General features: G+C 36.6%; 1 pseudogene; it reads right to left on the bottom strand.

Moving 5' to 3' along the window:
- Window positions 1-5,467: 5,467 nt before the first annotated feature.
- LOC110593407 overlaps window positions 5,468-25,512 on the bottom strand; it is a 73,139-nt pseudogene continuing 53,094 nt past the window's right edge.

The raw sequence follows: 25,512 nt of genomic DNA, 5'->3' as shown, positions 1-25,512 counted from the left end.
CCAATCAAGAAATGGGCAGAAGACATGAACAGACATTTTTCCAAAGAGGACATTCAAATGGCCAACAGACACATGAAAAAGTGCTCGATATCGCTCAGCATCAGGGAAATCCAAATCAAAACCTCAATGAGATACTACCTCACACCAGTCAGAATGGCTAAAATTAACTAGTCAGGAAATGACAGATGTTCGCTGAGATGCGGAGAAAGGGGAACCCTCTTACACTGTTGGTGGGAATGCAAGCTGGTGCAGCCACTCTGGAAAACGGTATGGAGGTTTCTCAAAAAGTTGAAAATAGAGGTACCATATGATCCAGCAATTGCACTACTGGTATTTACCCCAAAGATACAAAAGTAGGGATCCGAAGGGGTACGTGCACCCCGATGTTTATAGCAGCAATGTCCACAATAGCCAAACTGTGGTAAGAGTCAAGATGTCCATTGAGAGATGAATGGATAAAGAAGAGGTGGTATATATATAACATGGAATATTATGCAGCCATCAAAAGGAATGAGATTTTGCCATTTGCAACGACGTGGATGGAACTGGAGGGTATTATGTTGAGTGAAATAAGTCAAACAGAGAAAGACATGTATCATATGACCTCACTGATATGAGGAATTCTTAATTGTAGGAAAGAAACTGGGGGTTGCTGGAGTGGGGGGTGGGGTGGGAGGGATGGGGTGACTGGGTGATAGACACTGGGGAGGGTATGTGCTCTGGTAAGCGCTGTGAATTGTGCAAGACTGTTGAATCTCAGATCTGTACCTCTGAAACAAATAATGCAATATATGTTAAGAAAAAAAAAAAGAAGAAGAAGAAGGTAGCGGGAGGGGAGGAATGAAGCAGGGGAAATCGGAGGGGTAGACGAACCATGAGAGACGATGGACTCTGAAAAACAAACAGGGTTCTAGAGGGGAAGGGGGTGGGTGGATGGGTTAGCCTGGTGGTGGGTATTGAGGAGGGCACATTCTGCATGGAGCACTGGGTGTTATGCACAAACAATGCATCATGGAACACTTCATGTAAAACTAATGATGTAATGTATGGGGATTAACATAAGAATAAAATAAATAAATAAATAAATAAATAAATAAATAAATAAATAAATAAATAAATACCTATTAAAAAAAAAAAGAAGACCACCACCTGCCCCATCTCCATAAGATACTTATCAGAAAGAAGAACATTTTTCCATATGTTTAGAATACAACCAGATCATTCTGAACTTGGATTTTATAGCTATCAGTTTAAACATAATTAATTAATCAGTTAATCACATATTTCTATGTTTAATCTTTCTTTCACTACTAGGCAGTAAGTCCACAAATGTAAGCACTCCTTATTCACCACTGTATTCCCAATAAGTGGCATAGCATCTCGCACATAGTAAGAATTCAATAAAGATTTGTTGAATAAATGAATTAGAAAGATCTAGTTTTGAAACTTGACATCAGTATTTACTGTGACCTTGAACAGATTACTTAAACTATCTAAGCCTCAGTTTCCTAAATATTTATAATGATAGTACTATTTAATAACAAAACTCACCCAAGTAAATTTGAAGATCTAATTGGCTTTATTAAATGATTCATGAATTGGGCAAAACCCCACCTGGCATGTAGGGAGGAACTCCGAGGAGTTGTACAAACTAGAAGATTTTATAGACAGAGGGTAGAGCAAGAAAGTTACTTCACAAGAAAAGGACTGTTCCAGAGGAGGCTGTTTGCTAGGGGAAGAAGCAAAGTGTTTTATCTTACAGATTACCTCATCTTTCTTTGGTGAATCAGACTCATTGGTGCTGATGGGGGGAAAAAAATTCCTGACTGGTTAAGGTCACATTTCTGGGGGAGGTTGAAACTGCAGTTAGATTGGATATTAAGCCCTGGTTTGGAAACTTTGGTCTAAGTGACACCATTTTCAACCTGTGGTTTTCTTTTCCTTTTCTTTTTCTTTTCTTTTCTTTTTTTTCTTTTCTTTTTCTTTTCTGTTTTCTTTCTTTTCTTTTCTTCTTTTTTTCTTTTCTTTCTCTTCTCTTTTCCTTTTCTTTCTTTTTTTTAACAGTACTTTTTTATTTATTGGGAGATATTAGTTAGATAACACATACAGATTACTTATACAGCATAGCGAGTAGTATGCATTCAATAAAAGCTACTGTTATGTTTACCAAAGTTTAAAGGGCACAGAAGGAATAACAAGAATAAAGTTTATGATATTATGATCTATGATCCACACTTCCATAATTCATTCAATATGTTATTTCATGAAAGGTCCTAGATTAAACTGACTCCATTCTAATGATTATCTTGCACTTAGTAGATATTCATACTAATTGAATGAATGTGTGAATGCATAAATAGGAATGTACTGGTAAATTTCAAGCACGTTAGTGAAAATATAATATATGATAAATATAATGATGAACAAAATACAATCTCTGCCCTAAAGATCTTAGAATATGTTTGTGGGAAAATATCTAAATAGATCATTGCAATGAAGTATGGTAGATACTGTGTTGAAAACATGTAAAAAAACAATAATCACACACATGCATACATAGAACCACAGAGTGAATGGCCATGGGTGTATTTAGCATCAGAGTTGATAGTTCAGAAAGCGTTTTCACATCCTTATCCTTTTTATCACTTAAGGGAAGTGTTTTACATCTTTTGTGCCCATTTCTCAGATGCAGAAATTTGAGGCTAAGAGGATTTCAGCGATTTGTCCCAGATTTTACAGCCCTAGAAATTACATGCATGTATTTTGAGATCTCATCCAGTATCCCTACTACCCAACATTTCCTTTTGTTTCAATCCTTTAATAGTTAACAATAGTTTGTTTGTTGTTTGTTTTTAAATTTTGGGTACATATGGTTCTAAGTCTACCCTGCATATATACTTTTCATTCCATGAGTCTTTTTTCATTAAACTTTTTCATGTCTTTATGAATTTACAACTTAACAAATCCTTTTAAATACTCTTAGAAAGTGATAAATAGGCCAAGGAGCTCTGAATGGAAGTTGTAGTGAGGACTTTGATTCTTAAAGTAATTAGACCAGGTGAGTATCATCTCTTATAGAATGAGGTATTAACATCAGTAAAATGGGGCTAATACTATTTATCTCAGAGAGCTGCTATAAGATAAAACGTATGTAAAGCCCAGAATACAGTGTCTTGCACACGCTGGGTCTCTGCATTAGGTGGTTCTCTTCTCCTTTCCCCGTCAGGCTCTGCTACACTTCACAATTCCCACTGCCTCCTCTGCAACTCCACACACAACTTTAATGTCCACAAAAATGGCTTTAGAACTACAAAGATAACATTGTTTGGGAATAGCATTACAGAAAACACACACACAGCAGGACTGAAGACATACTGCATTTTACTCATATAAGAAAGTTAATGGCTTCCGTTATGTCTATATCAACCTCTCCTCCTCACTGTTAGACCGTAGCCAGCCCAGGCTGTATTACCAGGCAGAGACTGCGCAATTCCAGAGATTTTTCGAATTATTACAAATTAGAATCCACGAGGGAAAGGCTCACTAGAGGACATCACAGGCGAGGTTATCATTTTTTCCTTTTGAAGTTGGGCCTCATATCTTTTTCTCATTACAATCATTACTTTGAAATATGATTTTTTTAAACAGTAATTTTCTAGAACAAAAGGGATAATACCATATTTCAAAAGCTTTACTGTGAAATTAAACCTTTGAACTACTGTGAAAGAAATTATTCCCTCAAGGCTGCAAGGCTTAAAGGTTATTAAAAATTTAATTTTAAGGAAGGCATCCAGGAAAAAAGAAGTATATAAATGCTACTTAGGACTCAGATTGCCCAACTTAATAACTCCCATTGCTCCTTATTTTTAAATAATCTGGAAATGTGAACAAATGCACTCCATTTTTTTCGGTGGCAAATCAGAATGTCAACAGATGGCTGGCAGTGGTTCAGCTGGTATCTTCTTCTGCCTCCCCCATTTGACAGTGTAGAAGTATTACACACAGGGTACACTGAACCCAGAGAATCCCCCAAATGCCAGATATTCTATAAAGAGCAAGTATCTAAACCACAATATAAATGGTCCACACTGGTGTGATAGGAAGAGTTTCAATTTTCTCATCTGTGAAATGAAAAGAATTTTCCTCATCCTGTGATAGGGACATGCTATTAACGCCTCCATTAAACAGACAATGTGACCTTACGTTTCTCACTTTCTTTGTACTCCAGTTTCCTTATCTGTAAAGTGAGAAAGATGACAGTACTTACCTCATCTACCTCATATAGATTGCATGGAGATTAAGTTAATTCATACCTATACAATCTAGGAGATAGCACCAGGCATATAGTAAGCACAATGTATTATTATTGTTATTAGTTTTTATCCTACCATGTCCAAGTAATATAATGCATTCTTTTTTTTTTAAGATTTATTTATTTTAGAGAGAGAGAGAGAGAGAGATCACAAGGGAGGGGCAGAGGGAGAGGGAAAGAGAGTCCCAAGCAGATTCCATGATGAGTACAGAGCCTGATATGGGGCTTGATCCCATGACCCTGAAATCATGACCAAAGCCGAAACCAAGAGTTGCACACTCAACCGACTGTGCCACCCAGGCGCTCCAATATATGCATTCTTAAGAGAAAAGGGTGAATAGATAATAATAACTCCATGCTCTTTTTTTTTTTAAAGATTTTATTTATTTATTTGACACAGAGAGAGAGAGAGACAGCTAGAGAGGGAACACAAGCAGGGGGAGTGGGAGAGGGAGAAGCAGGCTCCTGGCTGAGCAGGGACCCCGATGCGAGGCTCAATCCCAGGACCCTGGGATCATGACCTGAGCTGAAGGCAAAACTTAACGACTGAGCCACCCAGGTGCCCCAATAAGTCCATGCTCTTAAGGAGGTCACAAGCAAGTAGGAGGTGAATCAAATCAGCAACAGTGATTAAAAAAACAAAAAACAAAAACAAAAAATGTAGTACACTAAGATGATAAATCAGAGGTATGCTCAAAGTTCTCATTTATGATTTGGATCTGCCTGTGAGGTGACTGGGTGGATGGAAGCTGAGGCACCTGGTGCCTCAGGGAAAAGCAATCTAAGCATAAAGAAGTAAAAGCTCATGGAGTATAAATAAAGCCTATTTCCCAGGAGTACTGTGGAAAAACATGACATAAAGGCATGATTCTCAATCCTGACTGCAATTCCAAATCATCCATGAAACTGCTTAAAAATATAATTCTTGACCTACTGAATCAGAATCTGCTGGTCTGGGGTCTAGGTATTGGCGATTTTAACAACATGTATAGGTAATTCTGAGACACAGCCACTAAGAGAATACACTTTGAAAGCACATTTTGTAAATAGTGAATCTAAATATGAATGTCAAATAGTTATTATTGCTTAATATTTATTTATTTTTGACTGTCCGAAATTGTTTATTAGGTAAGAATTTTACAAACATTTCTTATATTAGTGGTAATGGTGGAGCTGGAGAGTATTGTGTCTTCACCATGCTGCCTGGCAAGAACCACCAATAGTGTGGTGGAATTTGTGACCCTTTCCTAGGCCACGGCTCTTGCAGCCTGTAGATGTCAGCCCTTGAATCTCTCTGTTTGTGGACTGGTTTGGTGATGCACTGGTTGTCGGGATTTCTTCTGATACTTTTAAGGAATGGATCACTGAGGATAACCTCAAAGAATTTGTATGTGGAAATCTTTGCTAACCCAGTAAGAATTCAAGACTCTCAGAGCCCCACAGTGGTGTCCAGCTCACTCCTGTGCAACAGACTGAAGGCTTCAGGCACACTTTAGCTAGTTAAAACCGTCATGAACAGGCTTGCTGTGGGTAGCACCCTTAGGAACTGGGCATTTGCAGCCGCCATATCACACATGAATCTGGCATATGATATAACCTTGCTTGGCCTGGTATCCCAGTCTGTGCATTTTATTGGACCAGGTTGGGTACAGGGCCCTGTGGAGGGCAGAGAGCTGCTGGTACTCCCAACAGGGCACCCTGAGAAGAAAGCGCGTTATATCGGTCTGCTGCTTCTTTCATAGCTCCTGGATGTACTTGTAAGTGCTTACCCTGGCTTACCTTTGAGCTGATGGCTGCCACCACATGAAAAGGAAAGAGCCGTTCTCCCACAAACCTTTTTGGGCCTACTACTTCTTAATATTTAAATACTTAAATATAGTGATCTCAAGTCCCTTACATGTACAAGTGGGGGTTTTTTGTTGTTGTTTTGTTTTAGTTTGGTTTGGTTTTTGTTGTTGTTGTTGGTTTGTTTTGGTTTGATTTGGGTTTTTTGTGTGATTTTTTGCCAAGTATGTCCACACACTGGTGCTAGAGGTGGAAAGTAAGACCATTAATGACAAGCACAAGAAGTTGGACTTACAAAACTTTTGCCAGGTTGGGAAATGATTAGACCTCGCACTTAAAATAGAGACTGTCTCTGTTCTTCTGTTTCTTAGGGAATAACCCATGTTAGGACAGAGATCCTCATAGAACTAATTAGGTGTCCACTATACTCAGAAAGAACCAGATTTGTCTGTCTTTGAAAAGATTCACTTGCTGAATCTCACCTGAAAGGTTCTTACCCTGGATCATTCATAAATTCAAGCTCTTCCCACTAGATTGTGTGCTCCTTGAGGGCAGTGACATTATGTCTTCTTCTCTAACACCTTGCACAGTGCTTGTCATATAGTAGGCACCAACAAGTATTTAGAGAGGAAAATTTGTTAAATTTTTCCTTCTGGTGGGTATAACAGGAATGCTATTTGGATCTCAACTCACTGCCTATAGGGAAAGGGTTGTTTCCCTATATTTGTAGTTGTTAGCTTATTTTAAAAGGATGCTTGTGAGTGCTAGTGGCATGTACCTGGTATGATTACTGTAAACAATTATTTTCAGAGTAATGTGGATAAATAATTCAGTTCTGTTGTGTGCTTCCACACTAGGCAGGGGTAAGGTCCATGTTTGCCCATCTGGGATATCACCTTGAACTTCTGCCTTGAACATGAAGTTATTAAGACATTCTGTTTCTCTTTCGAAGTCTGGGTGTTGCCCTTTCTTTCTTTTTTTAACTAGAGTTCAGCAAAGCAAACCATTCATTATATATTTTTAAGAAAAATTGCAAAGACTATGCAATATGTATAACATGTAATTCTTTATCAGTGTGACTATTGCTCTCCTAAATGCCTAGTATGTCAGATAAAATGAATTTTCTCATTAACCTCACGCATGCCAACTTGTCAAATTATGATGAACCAAACAAGACTGTACCCAGAAATTGAGCTGCTATCATTGCATTTATATGGCTTTACCAATTAGTCTATAAATAACACATTTTTAACACACTTCAGAATTTTGAAACTAAACCACTTCTGAATGTTCTGAAATACAAGAATAGCAAAAAGACTATCCAAAGAAAGTAAAAGAAAATGATTTGCTCTTATTAGATGAAGTGAACATTCTTTAGAGGAACAAGGAATCAGATGATCATATAGACATTCAACAAATATTTATTGGATATCTGATCTGTACATACAGTTTTCTTGGATGCAGTAACTGTGACTTAGTAAACAAGTTACTGGGGTTTTTCCTTCAGTAGAAAATAGTTATTTAGTAAATATAACACCTATATGCGTTATTCAGGACATTAGCAATGGAGTACCAAGATGAATAAGACAAATTACCGTGCTTATGGAACTCATACTTGATGGTGAAGTCAGATAAACAAGTAATTAGAAAAGAAATTGGTAAAGTAATAGTAGCGGTGTGCAAACATATACAGAGACAGAATGGTAGCAGTTAAGGATAGAAAGATAGACACCAGAAAAGGAAGGATTTGTAAAGTAAGAAATTGTTTGATATAATTATGAAGTTCAAGGCATGTCTAAAGAATGAAAATGACTTAGAGGGACAATAATTTGTGTTTGTTTGAATCATAGTTTTTGAGTTCTGTCCAACATATGTTTAGAGGAAGCTCTGAGGATTGCATGAAAGATTGGCCAGGAACATTGCCAATGCTCAGTGTCTCATCAGTTCTAGAGAGTAACCCATTTTTGTTTCCATCATGCCCACTGCCTTTTGGCAAAGACAAACAAAGATGAAAGTTAACAGAACCCATCTTCTCTTGAAGGCACTTTAGAGAGTAACTTTTATGACTTAAGCCTCCCTTTTGAAGATTTTCACCCTCCATGCCCAGCAGACATATAAACTACTTTTTCCAACCATTTTTTGTCTTCTTAAAAAGAGTTCTGGTAAATGTGATTTTCCCCATCAAGGTTTATTTCCAGTGATGTTTTAGTGCCCTGTGATATTCTAATGTCCTTTATATGCCCAGTTGGTTTACCCATTAATGTGGATCTGCGAAGAACCACTAAAATCGGAAAGTGACATGACCAGTCTTGCAGTTTAGAATAGTTGTTAAAAGAGTTCATACCTGGAAGGTGTGCAGAACAATGCCTGGCATATAATAAGCACCAGTAACGATGAGACATTATTTTAACAACCATAACTACTACCATACACTACTATCAAGTGAAATAAGACACAGATACACACTTTCCATCCCCACTCATCAATGACACAGACAAGGTCTGTCTCTTCTGCTAATGTGGCCCCATGAGAACAGAAAGCACATCTGTCTTATTGACTGATTTATGCCCAGTACTTAGCATTGCTCAATAATGATGTGTGGAGTAAATCAAGAATAAGCTAACTTAATCCTCATAACCCTGAAGTTTTTTTCTGAGCTGATGTAGTGAACTAATGTCATTTTCCCTCAGAGTAAAGTTGGTACCCATTCAACTCAAATCTTATATTGATTTTATTTAAGAGTGTAGATTCTCATCACAAGTAGGAAATGAAAAGAGAAGCATGTAATTAGGAGAGGAGAGAGACAGTCATCGTCCAATTAATTAAGAAATGATGCAACTCTGGCCCCCTTATTGTTTTAATAGAAACATTATTTCCCTTTTCATCCTGATTCAAGGAGGTGTGGGGATGAGACGAAGATTGCAGTAGCATAAGGAAGGAAGAGTCACAAATAAGTGGAGTCTGCAAGTGTAGACGGTGCATCTGCGAAGCCTGGCAGTGGAGGGAAAGTGGTGGGCACAGAATGACAGCTTCATTTCCTTGAGAGAAACCAAACATGGCTCTTTGTAAATCTTATGTTCACTTACTTTTTGGAGGGATAATAATAATAATTAATTAATGACATTACAGGGCATGCTTTGGCTAAAAAGTGATCTGTACTTTAATGTAATATATAATATAGTAATACAGCCTCAGTTTCTCCTATATTAAATGGGGATATAAATATTCCTTCTCATATAGGGTATCATGTATCATGCAAAGTGCTTAACATACTGATACATACTAAGATTCGTGAATGTAAATGTTTATCATTGGTATGTCTTTATAAATAACTCCTGACCTCGGGACTGGAAAGGAAAGATTTATTAACCTCACTTTGCAGGGGAGGGAACATCAGCTGGGAGAAATGAATTGGCCTGACCTGTCCCCTCTGTCTCTTAACTAGCAAATAGAAGAGCCAGGATTCTAATTCAGGCTTGCATAAAAAACTTTCTTCTGACAAAATTTGGTAACTTTTTTTTTTTAGTTGCAGTTTTTTAATTTGCCAATCTTGATAATGTACTCTTTTTTTCTTGTCTGCAATACATATTTTTAGAGTTTGTCAGGCTTTAGACTTTAATTAAAAATGAGCTCATTTGATGCTCAAACAGAAATCATCTCACCATATATTATTAATGGGAATGATTTCTGTTTGAGCATCTTCAGGTTCCTAAAACTCAAGGGCCACAAGGTTGGAAAGTGAGATGCAGAGAGATATGTACATGCATCCACATAGAAGGGGGAGAGCCAGGGAAGGGGGGAGATGTACACTAGCCCAGGTGAAGGGACACCCCTGGAAGCTGGGTTGCTAGACAACTCAGTATCTGGGAAGGGGCTGAGCCAAGAACACATTTGCAGTAGTTATACTTGAAAGGAGTAACAGAGTCCTCTCTGCCTGGACAGTGAAAGGGCAAGTCACCGAAATGAGCAAAGGAATAAATGAACAAAGGAACTAATACTGTTGCGAAAGGAATACCTTGTCCTTTCTATTATTATTAAATGATAGTGGTGCATCAGACATTGCTCTACTAGCTAGATACTTTACATGTGTTATCTTTACTCTTTAATAATAATGTGCTGTCTTCTTCAGATTAGCATAGCTCCTGGGAGCACAGTCTGGAGATCTTTCATTTTTCCTGAGTACCGCACTTGTCCAGATAAGTACTGAGTTAGCTCTTTATGAAAACTGGAGTTTGGCTTTACCTGTAAGAGGTACCGAAAAATGTAGGTGATTGGGAGTGAACAACTTGTCTCAAGTGGCATTTATTTTATTTTGTTCTGGGAGGCAGCAATATTAAAAACTGGGAGATGGGATTGTAGGCTTGACTCTGGAAAATTCTGACTTGGACACTCGTGAAGGTCACCTTCATGAGTGTAGGGAGGAGAGTGAACATGTGATTCCCCAAACCTTCCCAGATCAAGTCCATAAATCCATGAAATGATTAGCACTGTGTCCTGAGATCTTAGTACCAGGCTCCTAGAACAGGAAAAGCCTGTTCTGCTTTGAAACTCTGCCTCAGGTGCGATTTTCCAGGCTGCTGAGTACAATCGGGGGTCACCAATGTTTGACCAGCTGATCATAGGTACTGACAAGAGGGCATGTGTGTTCTGATTGTTGTTTACTGGATGCTGCATACTTGGAGAGTTAAAAGGAGCCTTCAGTGGTGCCACTTTTCATCTTCTCCTGTTTTACTACCTCCTACTCAACTCCCTTGATTGGGTACACACAGCAGGAAGACAGGCGCTTAGGGTTTGCCCAGAGGGGCTTCATTGAAAAATGCCTCAGGCTTCCCTTACTGCGAATGGAGGGTGGAGGAAAAAAGCTCCCATCTGCAAATGCTTCTAGGAGCACAGCTCCAGAAATACCCAGGCTTCTGTTAATACTTTCTCCAATAAATACCTGCTGCTGATGGACTTAATTTTCCAGAATCAAGTTTAAACTGACCTGAAAACTTCAGATTGCTAATGAGTGTTAGGGAAAGTCTGCTTTGGAGTGGAATGGGATCCTGAAGCCACTGTCTCATTAATCTGAGATCACCCTTTTTTAAAATTATTTTTCTCTAAATTTAGGATTATTTACAAAGATCCATCAAGTTTCTCCTCCAAAAATGCACTGAGGTTCCAAAGAGATGTATTAACACCTTGCACACAATAAGTAATAGCTCTTAGATCTTCAAACTTTTATATCGGAGATATCACTTGAGCATAACCATGTATTTCTTTTAATAGAAGCGATGGAGAAGATAAGAATTAGTCATTCCCTGCTTGAAATCAAGTATGATTCATTATTTGGCAAATGTTTATTAATTTATTATTAATCACTATTTGCAGAGTAAATATTGTAAGTATTTTTCTCATATGTCATACTGTATTATTGTCTATATGCTCAAGAATCTTTCTGACATGGTAATTGTTACAATATATCCTTTTAAATACAATTTTATTTTTTCTTCCTGCATTTTGATCCTGATTGTACCAGTTATTAACTTGGAAACAAACAGGTTAATTCACTTATTTAAATTTAATTTCCCTGAAATCTTTAAATGGGATATTACTTAAATGGGATGAGATAAATATGTAAGGTTATACAAGTTTCTTTTAATTCAACTCAATTCAGTACACACTTACTGAGCACCTATTCATCAGTTGCTCTGTATGTTATTTTATCTTCTTCTCAATCACCATATGAAGTAGGTATTATCCAGTCATACAGAGGAAGAAACTGGAGCTCAGAGAGTTAATAAACAATTTTCATAACCAGTGAATGACAATCACAATTTGAACATTAGTGTGATTCCGGTGTGATTCCGGTGTGATTCCCTGGCTGCCTCCCTAAGCATGAGTTACCATTTTTTATAGTTTATTATTCATTTCAATGTGGTCTTTCATTAGTAAAATATTTCTCTTACATCTCCTGTTTTACAAAGTCATTTTGCCATGGGATTAATGTCATACATTGAATGTCAAATAAGAGCCTTGACATTGAATGTCAAATAAGAGAGGATAGATGGTATTGAAAATCTGGGGAAAAGAATGGAAAAGATAGAAGTAAAAGATGAGTAGTTTTTTGGCCAGGGAAATTCACACCCAGAATGTAAGTTTTGGTTGGGAATATTTGCATAATATTGAAAAATATATATTCCTATCTTGAATTTTAACTTCCTTTGTCATACCTTTAATAATTCTCCCCTTCTTCTCCCCCCAAAATCCTTTCATTCTTGTACAGTTTTGTCTTTGCTTCAGCAAACTGGCTTTTTCTCAGGAGTTGTGTATTTTCAACTCCCAGTCAATTAAACTCCATCAGCATCAGAGTCATTACTACCCTCAGAATTGGTTCTTTGGTAGGACCATGGGTAAAGAGTTTTTAGATGAATTCCATAAGAAATAAGGTTCTATTGATCAAAAAAATGATGAACATGAAAATAGCACTGTGTTCCAAGTATTCTGTTAGTTTCCAGGAATATGAAGTCATGTTTAGAGACAGATTCCATTCTCCAAGAAACAAGCATTTAAACTTATAATAACAGTGACAGATGATAAAGGCATTAATAGAATTGTACCATAGAAACATGAGTGGAGAAAAAATACCATAGGGAAGTCAAAACAGATTTATAGATAATGTGGTGATAGAAAAAATCTAGAATGGAGACTGGGAATTTACCCTGAAGAAAAGCAGAAGTTGGGCAGTGTAAGCTAAGGAAACAGTGTGAGCAAGGACAGGGTGGTATGAACAAATCTCAATATGTTTCCATCTGACACAGAAGCCAAAAGTGGGAAAACCTAACATTAGTCCTATGAGATTTTATCTTAACATTAAATATCAAACAAAACAAAACAATAATAACAGAATTTGACTTTAGATTAGACAAAATATCTGCTGTATATATTAAAATATTAGTAGATTGATCCATTTATTCATTTAAGATTACCTGGGGGCACCTGGGTGGCTCAGTCGGTTAAGCGACTGCCTTCGGCTCAGGTCATGATCCTGGAGTCCCGGGATCGAGTCCCACATTGGGCTCCCTGCTCAGCGGGGAGTCTGCTTCTCCCTCTGCACTCCTCCCTCTCGTGCTCTCTCTCATTCTCTCTCTCGCAAATAAAAAAAAAAAAAGAAATTTAAGATTACCTGTTGGTTGATTCTTCTACCAAACGCTTGGCTAGCCACTGAGCATTCAATGATGAATAAAGTAGACATAATCCCTGACTCAGAAAGTTTGTTATACAATGGAGTAACAAACATTAAACAACAACAATATCAGATAGATAATGGATGGTCACTAATGTGGTAAGTATTATGGTAACATCAATACCATGGATGAAAGAGAGGCGTCTCAGCATAACATTTGCTGGTGGGATTGGTGAACAAGGTCAAGAGAAAGAAATTCAACCCAGGAATGAATACATACAAAATCAGCATAGAGGATAAAGGTTGAAACTATCAAGTGTTTAATTTCAAAAAGAGACAAATATCTGCTTTGGCAGCAGTCTATAGGAAAAGGTTTGAAGCATTATATTTGGCCCAAGTATAAACAAGATTACCCATGTTCATGTTACTATTTGTTTTAAATTAATTCAGTGGCTTCACTAAAATAACAAAGAGCCAAATTATGAGTGTGATATTCCTACTCATTTTCCTGTTTTATAGATACATCTGATACATGCAATTTCTAAATATATTTCTTAAATCTATTTCTAAATCTATTTCTTCTAAATATATTTTAGTGACATTAACAAACTAAAATGTTCACAAACTAAAATGTCCTACCAAAGAACCACATTCTGAGGGTAGTAATGACACCCAGGACCTACAAATCATGCTGTGTGTAGCAATGGGTAAAAAAAAAAAAAAACAGTTCCAAACCTGGAGGTGGCACAGAATGGTTGTAAGAGCTACATCAGACATTATGTTCAGTCCAGCCCTTTCTAGCTACTGGCTGTACCTCCTTGAGCAATTTATTAATTTCTCTAAGCCTTAATTTGTTAATCTTTATTGGAGATAAAAATATAACCTATTTCTTATTATTGTGAAGATGAAATAATACAATACATGTAATATGTTCAGAATACCAGTCATGTAGTACATGTTCAACAAATTTTAGCTAGTATATATCTGATGTCTGCCAATTCTGATCATCCAGTTTGCTTTCCTAATCTTCTATTTGTAACTCTCCCCTGGCCTCTTTCTTTAGGAAACTGCTCTTCTTCCACTGCAATCCTGTAATTCTGTGGAACTCCCAACCACAATATCCATCTACCAGATGATAGAGGTGGGCTTGTAACCCAAGCCTAAATAACCATAATGTTTCATCACCCTGGCCAGTGATTGGTAATGGATCATTATGTGAACCTAGCTGGCCAGTTAGAATCCTTCCCTGATGTTTTTATTATTTACTTATTTAATTACTTGTAAAGATTTTATTTCTTTCTTTGAGAGACCACGGGGGTGGGGGTGCAGAGGGAGAGGGAAAGAGAAATCCAACACTCCGTACTGAGCATCGGAGCCCACCATGGGGCTCCATCTCACGACCCTCAGATTAGACCTGAGCTGAAACCAAGAGTCAGTCACTTAACCAACTGTGCCACCCAAGCACCCCCTTTACTGATGTCTTTACATGCTAAGCTGCAGGAAACTTTCTCACCTTTCAGACTGTAATGATGTGACTTCCTAGCTATAGAGGCCATGTCTGTCATCACATGGGGAAGCCTGAGTAAATGAAGCCAACTTCCTAAAAGAAGTAGAGGTGAGAGATGGAGAGAGTCATGGTGAGAAAAAGCTCAAGTCTTATCTCTTAGAGACAAAACGGTGCTCTGGCTCCTGCAGTTCTTCCCTCACTTAAGAAAACATCGCTAGTGCCCTGCCAATAAATCTCTATGTGTTGCTTGAGTTAGTTTGGGTTGAGTTTCTTTCTTTTCTTTTTTTTTTAAAGATTTTATTTATTTATTTGTCAGAGAGAGAGAGAGCACACAAGCGGAGGGGGTGGCAGGCAGAGGAAGAAGCAGGCTCCCCGCTGAGCAGGGAGCCCGATGTGGGACTCGATCCCAGGACTCTGGGATCATGACCTGAGCTGAACAGACGCTTAACCGATTGAGCCACCCAGGTGTCCCATTGGGTTGAGTTTCTTTTACTTGTGATTGAAATTGTTCAAATGATTACTGTTGTTATATTATGGCATTTGGTGGATGGCTACTAAGCATGATACTTAGGAATTAGTAAGTTCTCAGTAAATATTTTTAAATGAATTGAGTGTTTTCTTTTTTCATATTGATGAATTGGAAGATATTTTTCTGAATTAATATATGATTATGAAGGATTATATAAAGTAGATATATTCAGAATTAAATAAAATACAGCATCAGAATTTATTAGAAGAAATGGCATAGGAGAAAATAGTTGAGTCTCTCAAGTGAGGCATACTTAAATTCAAACCCCACCTTTATCACTTATTAGTTGGGTGGCTTTGGGAAGAGCCCTTAATTTCTCTGAGATCAGTTTTCCCTGTAAGATAAAGAAATAAGTACTATGATATGATGTTATTGTATTAGCATAAACATTTTGTATCCTTATGCCTTCTCTAACTCCTAAGAATCTAGGCTCTTTGATTGTATAAACCTTTTTTGCATAAGATACAACATACTAGTGTTAATAAAGCTGCATTATAAAAAAAAAATGAAGTAAATTCAAAAGACCATGTACTAGATTCTAATTATACTTTCATTTCAAAAGTTTCTAGAGAAAATTTAATTTGTTGTGCCATATTTTAAATATTTTTTTAAATAACCACTTTCCATGAATAGAAGGCCATTTAAATATATGTTAACACTCTTTTAGGAAAATTGCAATAAATATCTTGTCAAGCTTTAATTATTGACTGACTACATTGGCTTTTCTGTTAATTAATCATGAGTCATTTCCATACCCCAATTTTTAAATGTATTTCATTAATAACAGTTTTCTTTGTATATTTTAGTATCTCTTAATGAAATTGTTTGTGCAGCCAATAATCAGAATAGTGAGGCTTGGATCATGGAATCACTACAGCCCTTGCCTCCTTTCAAATGCTTATCTTTCCTGATAATCGAGGGTATTATTTCCCATAGACAGCTTCATATGTCTAAGACATATTAGAAGCTGTCTTTAACAATCATTTTCCATTACCAAGGGAGTTTGGGATAATGGAATGTGTAGTCACTTTCAATTTGTGTCAAATTTTCTGATGCATTTGTACCACCAACATTTTATCAGCTTGTCACTAGAACAAATGAAGTTGCAAATTGCATTGACTTTTTTTCATGAAATCTTTGAAACTGTTTATTTTTAACATGACTTCTCTCCTTTTTATTTCTATATATATAGTGTAGCAGGCTTGATTTTCAACTTTCAGGGTCTTTGTCACTTAGTGAGTATGGCATTCGGGCACAGTAATTTCCTAGGTCCTTGAAGGTTTTGGGAGAAAATATTCAGGCATATAGGGCATATTAAAGCTGAATGCAGATTGAAGCAATAAGCATTGAGCAATTTGGTGAACTACCTGTAGGCAGGAGTGGAGAATTTCTGACACATCAGGAAAGCCGTTATGCTCCTGTTACGTTCAATAGCCCAGTTGGCCTAAAAGGTTACAGGTGATGTATGTTTTCATTACCTCCTATGGGCTTGACGCCCCAGAAGACCCCAGATGGCTTTTGTGGCTGTGGTTCTCTTCATTTGCCCTGGAGCAGCCTCTGTCACATCACACCAGTTATGTCTGTGAGGAATATTGTCCCGTGATCTCTATAATATTCTTCTGCCTGAAAATCTGTAAGAGCTTACCTCCTGGAGAGTAACTGGAAGCTCTTCAAAAACACATTTTGATTTCCTGGGTGTCAGCTGTCACTGCAAAAGCAATAACAGCAATAAAACAGCATTGACAACATTAGTTATCACTTATTGAATATATATTATGTACCAGGCATGCTTTACATACAGTATTTCATTGTATCTTCTTTAACATATTCCAGCAAGCCAGGTGTCATGATTTCTATTTCATATATGAAAAAGTAAGATGACTTTTAGAAAGTAACTTGTCCAAAACCAGATTCCTAAATGCATCAGACAGAGATAGCATTCACCCCAGGTCTGTCTTTCTCAAAGAAGTTCTTAACAATTGTGGATCATATTTAGTCCAACATGTAGTAGTTCACAGTCTAGTTGAAGAGAAAAATATATGTAAAGGATACCTATTATACAATAATATTTTCATTTAGAAAAATGTGTGTTTAAAGGGCAAGGGAAGCAGTATGTATTAAGAGCTATTAATACCTGTCTTTAGGGGAAGTAATTAAATCTGCAAAGGAGGGGATCAGAAAATCCATAGAAAAGTGGTAATTTGTCAGTAGAAACACAGTATTACAAGAACTGGAACCAATGTTTAAGCAAAGGACCAGAGTAAGCCTTGAAAGTACAGTGTGTTGGGGGAGCAGTAAAAAAGTCAAGAGTGATGTAGGAAAAGAAACACTCCAATGTCTTCACCTGTCTATATGAGCATAGGAAAAACTAAAGGTGCAGAAGAGCAGACTATAAGAGGAGAGGGAACAGGAGAGACTGAAAGAAGACCTCCCCTATCTCTTTTAAATTAAAGTCCATTAAAATGTGAATTTATGGGAGACCTTTATTTTTAAAATAAAATGTGAGGATTGATACCTGTCTTACCTATGACCTGGGATTATAGGAACACTGAAACAGGTATTATGTAGATACAAGCAGCTGTTTGAGGATATGCAACTTGCCTATCTTGGTCATGACTGTCTCCTGTCATCTTGAAATTTTATTTTAATATTTTTCCCAGAAGGAAATTAGTTAAAATAAATAAACTAAGCTATATTCATTTTAGTGTTGTTTCATATTTAATAACATTTCTTTGTATAGTCATTCAAGAAACATTCCACATGGAGTAGAAATGAGGCAGAGGAGATCCCAGTATATGGCACAGATTATATAAAAGCCCTCTCCTGAAGTAGTAAAGTCAATTTTACAGAAGTCTCCGGTGCAGATACCAAGGTATTTAATAAGTAGTTGGAATGTCCTTAACACGAATCCAATATTAAGTTTGGTCTTCTAAAAAGCAAGTATTCCTTCACTTAAAATGACCTTGTGTCATATGTGCAAAAAGGTTGCTTTAATATAATGGGACTGTATCCATCCATTTGTCTTAGAATGATGTACATTTGTTTTAGAATAAGAATTTCTCTTTCATTACATAGGCTATTATTTGCTTTGTCAAATCCCTCTTGGCCTTGAGCACACTCTAGAAATAGGGATTCTTTAGAAATGCTGATAAGGATGTTCTACTAAATATTACCCTTTATAAATCTTTGAGGAGGCTCAGGAATTGGTAAAGCACTGTAAAGATTTATACAAGCAGACACAAATCTGGGCAAATGAGGACACATCTGGGACATAGCTGAGTCTAACTTCTCAAGGGCCTGTGCTATGTAATGCTGATTAATTTCTTTTATTTTGGAAACACAACAATAAATATGTGCTCCTTTGATTTTTTAACACCTTTATTAATGTCTAATTGATATATAATAAACTACACATATTTAAAGTATATAATTTCATGGTTTTGACATATGTGTATACCCATGAAACAATCACTACAATCAAGATATGAACACATCCATCACCCCCAAAAGTTTCCTGTTGTCTGTTTATTATTTTTTCTTCCCATGCCTTGGTGACCCCTCCTCACAACTCCTGATGTGCTTTCTGTCATAATTCATTTCCGTTTTCTATAATTTGATATAAATGGAATCATATAGCATGTTGTCCGGCTTACTTCACACAGCATAATTATTTGAAGATTTATCTGTATTGTAGTATACATTGGTAGTTTATTCCTGTTTATTTCTGGTATAGTTATTGCATTGTATGGGTATTCATGGTTTGTTTACCCATTCTCCTGTTGATAGGCAGAAGTCTCTTAATTTACTTTTCATGACCTTTTGTCTCATGTCTCTGATGTTAATAAATTCTTTCTGAAAAAGTATTTCAAAAGCTAAGTTCTCCACTGCCTCTTAGTCATAGAGAGGAAAGAAGTACCTTAAGAACACACAAGGGTAGAATTACAATATTTATGATGATGATAATAATAATAATAATAATAATAATAATGTGCTTATGATAAGAATAGCACCAGATGAATTTTGTTGCTGTTTTTTAAACTGGACATAGCATCACTAATAATGTGAGCTGTTCCCACCCCATTTTATTTTTAACTATTTTACAAAGCAATTCATGGCTTACAAAGATGTGACTAAAAACTATTATGATGAAATATGAATCATTCATTTAATAAATATATTTTGAATGCTTACTCTATGTCAGGCACAGGACTAGGAATAAGGGATTCAAAAGTGACAAAAGACACATCCTAGTTCTTTTATTCAAAAGTGGATTTGTTGTAAGCATAATGAGAAGTTTAAGCATATACACAGGCCCTTTCAAAGCCCTGGCTTTGGCAATGTGTTCACATGGTCACATATTTTGTAGTGTTTGCAAAATCAATCTATTTTAAAGGCACTGATAAGAACCTCTGTCTCTCTACACTCCAGTTTTCCTACTACATACTTTTTCCCAGGAGGAGTGGCATTGGAGTTGTCAGGGGCAGTCTGGAGATCCAGCTAAGGGAAATTGGTGTTGAGAAGTAGATGGGTAAATAGAAACAGACATACATACATACATACTACATATATGTAGTTTGGATGTAGTAGCACAGATTCATGTGGTTCACAGATAATGCTATATATATTAATTTAGACTCGTCACCCCAAGCTAGAAATGGTATGTAGAAATCCTGCTGCCCACTGTGCTACCTCACCTGGCTTATATAATATAAAGGTATCCAGTGGTGCTGTATACTAGAAGAATGTGGATGGTAGAGGAAAAATTAGGTTTGAATTGGTCAGACTCAGAAGTTTGGGGGGGTGTTTGTGTGTGTGTGTGTGTGTGTGTATACACACATACAAATATATATATATGTGTATAAATGGTGTGTGTGTATATATACACATCTCTCTCTATATATACACCCATATATATATATATATACACACACACACACCCTTATATATATACATACACATATATATACACACACCTATATATATATAGAGAGAGAGAGAGAGATGTTAGGCTATTAATTAATAAAACTATAATGTTATTTTTCTGTGTATGGGATGTTGTACTATTTGTCAGCTTTTAATATTTTATTTGTGTGTGATGTATTTCCTCATTTTAAGTAAATATTAACAGGTGCACTTGATTTCCTATTTGTAATCTTGGATTATTTTTATTAGAGTCCTTCCCCAACTTACAAATACTTGAGGCAACAAAAAACTAAGATTCATTGCTGTTCATGTCTTACAGTTCAGTGGGGAAGATAGACCTGTAAATGTACAATTTAGATACAAGGTTATAAAGGTTAAATAAAAGAACTTCAAGGAGTGCATAGGACAGGAATACTTACTTGGAAGGACAGAATAGACTTCTTGGAGAAAGTGGTGTTAAAGCTGAGAGATAGTTTAAGTTTTCAAAGATACGTATGTCCTGCGTGTCTGTGTACCTGTGTCTGGGGCAGGGGAGAAAGATAGGAGGGTGTTAAAAGGTGTTTTTCTTTACCCTTAGACATACAGAATTTTAAAATAGGTGGGTGGTGACACAAGATCAGATTTTCCAGTTTTTTTTTTTACATACTTTTTACATACATTAGTTACATACATATTACATTTAATCCTGATGGGCATGAAATGCCAAGAGTTTAGGCAGAGGGACCATATATGATTATGTGTCTTCCAAAACTGTTTCTTTGCTATAAGGCAGATGTCCTTAATTCTCTAGAGGCAGTTGTCAAAGAACACTTTTCAAATGCAGTAGCATTTGGTGAAGGAATGCTCCTCATTGTGGTGAATGGTATCTGGGATTCCATTTTAAACACCAATAATGTAGGCCCCACCCAGGCATTGCGGACTTAATCAATATTTGTTATAGGGAGAGGTTCAGAAATAATGGGCTGATGTTTCTGTCCATTTTCTACTGTTTAATTTGCTTTGTGAGCTTGACAGATTATTTCTATCCTGTAAACTTCCGTTCCCTTATGTTCACAAAAGCGGTAAAAATCCCACTTTATAGACTGTTTTGAGAACAAGAGGATCTAATAAAATAATTCAGAATAGAAGTGCCTAGCATTAAATAGATGTTCAGTAAGTTTCCAACAAATATGCACTTTAAAATTCTACCATTTTAGGATTAAATATTTAAATATAAGGTTAGAAGTCATAAAAGTCCTAGAAGAAAACATAGGCAGTAAGCTCTTTGAGGTAGGTGTTTGCAATTGTTTTTTTGATCCGTGTCCTCAGGCAAGAGCAGCAAAAGCAAAAATAAACCAAAGAGACTACATCAAACTAAAATCTTTTGCACAGCAAAGGAAATCATCAACAAAATGAGAAGGCACTCTACTGAATGGGAAAAGATATTTGCAAATCCTGTATCTGATAAGGGGTTAATATCCAAAATGTATAAGGAACTTATACAACTCAAGATAGATAGATGATAGATAGATAGATAGATAGATAGATAGATAGATAGATAGATAGATAATAAACAGAGATATATTTAAACAAACAATCCTATTAAAAATTGAGAGGTTTCTAGGTGGCTCAGTCAGTTAAGTGTCTGACTGTTGATTTTGGCTCAGGTCATGATCTTGGGGTTGTGGGATGGAGCCCCATGTCAGACTCTGTGCTAAGTGTGGAGTCTGCTTCAGATTCTCTCTCTCCCTCTCATTCTGCCCCTTCCCCCACCCTGAGTGCACCTGTGTGCACGTGGTCTCTCTCTCTCAAATAAATAAATAAGATCTTTAAAAAAAAAAACACAACGAGATATCACCTCTCTCTCTCTCAAATAAATAAATAAGATCTTTAAAAAAAAACACAACGAGATATCACCTCACACCTTTCAGGATGACTAGTATAAAAAGACAAGAAATATCAAGTGCTGGCGAGGATATGGATGAGAGGGAACCCTCATGCACTGTTGGTGGGAATGTAAATTGGTACAGCCACTATGGAAAACAATATGGAGGCTCCTCAAAAAATTAAAAATATAACTATTATGTGATCCAACAATTCCACTTCTGGATATTTCTCTGAAGAAAATGAAAATACCAATTAAAAAGGGTATGTGCACCCCTGTGTTCATTGAAACATTGTTTACAATAGCCAACATATGGAAGCATCCTAAGTGTCCATTGATAGATAAGTGTGTAAAGAAGATACACATACACACACATACACACAAACATATATACATATATACACACAAAGGAATATTCTAATGGAGCATTCCTCAGCCATAAAAAAGAATGAAATCTTGCCATTTATAACAACATGGATAATAAGAGAGGATATTATGCTAAGTGCAGTAAGTCAGAGAAAGGCAAATACCACATGATTTCACTTATATATGTAATCTAAAAAATGAAACAAACAAAACAGAAACAGTTTTCTAGGTACAAAAAACAATCTTGTGTTTGCCAGAGGAGAGGGGGTTGGAAGTGGGTTGAAATAGGTGATGGGTATTAAAAGGTACAAATTTCCAATTATAAAATAAATAAGTCACAGGGATATAATGTACAGCATAGGGAATATAGTCAATGATATTGTAAGAACTTTGGTGACAAATGGTAGCTAGATTTATCATGGTGACCACTTCCTAATATATAAAGATGTTGAATCACTATGGTGTACACCTCAATCTAACATGTCAACTACAGTTCAATTACAAAAAAGAAAAGTTCTGTCATTTTGTAATGAGATGCTGTCTATAGCTCTTCTCTTATGTTCTTCATGAGGTACTTTTTGGAGAATGGCTCTCAGAAGATTTTTTTTCCCTAAATGTGTAATGTCTCATTGAATTAATTTACTTAGTAAAAAATTGAATAATGCTTAGAAGTCCATTAAAAGAGTGATTTTAACAGGTCACTGAAAGCTTATTTTATATCCTTCTGTGAATACTCCGATATTTACTTAATATTCAAGATGATCCACCTCTTTTTAAAAAGACAGGACGATACCTTCTACAAGATGCTATTCAGTTGTACCATCATCCTGGATGCAGTTTTGAGAAGTGGAGTGCATATGAATGTTCTATATCACTGTAGTCTTCATACTGATCTGTCATGGCTAAAGTGACTTCCCAGAATGCCCAATTTTATTTTGTTTTTAAAAGTAAGCAGTGGTAGGCCAAGTTTTTACAGTACAGATCTGTGGATGTGGTTTGGGATAATATTTGTCTCACCAACTCCTACTCCTTTGTAATAGTCTTGCTTTGAACATTGCTAGTTCAAAAGTTACCTCCCTGGCCCTAAGGTCAAGTTCCTTTTTTTTTGTATATTCCCTTAGTTCCTTGTGTCTCAGTTCCCTGTATCTTCTCACTCATTGTCTATTGTTACATCTGTGTTGCATATTGAACATCTGTCTTTCTAATATATAAGCTATAAGAGTATAGGAACTGAATCTGACCTGCTAAACACTATGTCCCCTTCACTTCTGGAAGTACTTAGCATATAACAAATATCCAATAAACGTTTATCAAGTGAATGATGAATGATTATATGAATGATCATTTAGTTAAGAATCAAGATTGCAACCAGAGGGGTGCCTGGGTGGCTCAGTCAGTTATGTGTCCAACTTTTGACCTCAGCTCAGGTCTTGATATAAGGGTTGTGAGTTAAAGCCCTGCATTGGGCTCCACGCTGGGCATGTAGCCTACCAAAAAAAAAAAAAAGAAAAGAAAAGAAATCACAACTGGAAACAATAGTCCTAGACCTTTTAGGATCCATGTAGAAATAAAAAGTTCTTCAAATTCTAAAGCTGAGGAAATTTTGAGAAATTAAGAGAGAAATAAATACAGAAGAAATACTGATTTTTTTAAAAGACCCGAGCTATTAAAAACAAAAAATGCCATGCATAACTTGGTTTTCTCATAAAATTTTAGCATTTGTTTCACTAAATTGAAAAGCAGAGTTTATATAGACAAGCAAATATTTATAAATTGAATTTACTTTGAGCTATTTTTCATCTTTTTTTATTATTATGTTATGTTAATCACCATACATTACATCATTAGTTTTTGATGTAGTGTTCCATGATTCATTGTTTGCGTGTAACACCCAGTGCTCCATGCAGTACGTGCCCTCTTTAATACCCATCACCAGGCTAACCCATCCCCCCATCCCCCTCCCCTCCAGAACCCTCAGTTTGTTTCTCAGAGTCCATAGTCTCTTTTTCATCTTTAATACAAATTCAGCCCCAAGCTGCTGACCTTTAAAAAAGCAACACTCTTATCATTTGTTGGGTGATGAGATAAAGAAAAAAATTATCCATGGTCCAATTAAAAAAAACAGCATTTTTAGGGTGACTGGCTTGGTGTCCCTTAGTGACAGACACAGGGTAAAGAGGAAGAGTGAAAACAAATTTATATTCATTGAACATTTATCAGGAGTCAGTCCCCAAACTAGGCACTTTACATGGATTATCTGATTTAATTTCCATAACAGTAATTTGGGGTTAATATTATATTTCATTTTTTGAAATGAAATACTGAGGCACAGTTGGCAAACAACTTTTCTAAAAGCATTCTTAGTTAAGACAAGGGGGAGTGGGGGGTGCCTTAGGCTCAGGTTGTGATCCCAGGGTTCTGCTTCTCCCTCACCCTCTGCCCTTCAGCCCTGCTTGTGCGCTTGCACGCTCTCTCACTCACTCTCGCTTTGCTCTCTCTCTCAAATAAATAAATCTTAAAAAAAAAAAAGACAAGGAGTGAATTGTAAATAGGTTTTTTCCAGGACCCAACGCTCAGGCTGATGGTCTCACCATGGCACAGGAAACAAAAAAAGCTCTCATTTTTTTTAATTTATTTTTTTTTATTATTATGTTATATTAATCACCATACATTACATCATTAGTTTTAGATGTAGTGTTCCATGATTCATTGTTTGTGTATAACACCCAGTGCTCCATGCAGAACGTGCCCTCTTTAATACCCATCACCAGGCTAATCCATCCTCCCACCCCCCTCCCCTCTAAAAGCTCTCATTTTTTTTAAGATTTTATTTATTTATTTGAGAGAGAATGAGATAGAGAGAGCATGAGAGGGGGGAGGGTCAGAGGGAGAAGCAGACTCCCCGCTGAGCAGGGAGCCCGATGTGGGACTCGATCCCGGGACTCCAGGATCATGACCTGAGCTGAAGGCAGTCGCTTAACAAACTGAGCCACCCAGGCGCCCTAAAAGCTCTCATTTTTAAAACAGAAGCTCAGAAACGGCCATATCCTGGAATCGTTTT

The sequence above is a fragment of the Neomonachus schauinslandi genome, chromosome 11, assembly GCF_002201575.2.
Source record: "Neomonachus schauinslandi chromosome 11, ASM220157v2, whole genome shotgun sequence".
In the NCBI taxonomy this organism is placed as follows: domain Eukaryota; kingdom Metazoa; phylum Chordata; class Mammalia; order Carnivora; family Phocidae; genus Neomonachus; species Neomonachus schauinslandi.
The sequence above is the reverse complement of the archived record's forward strand: the minus strand, read 5'-3'. Positions and strand labels throughout refer to the sequence as shown.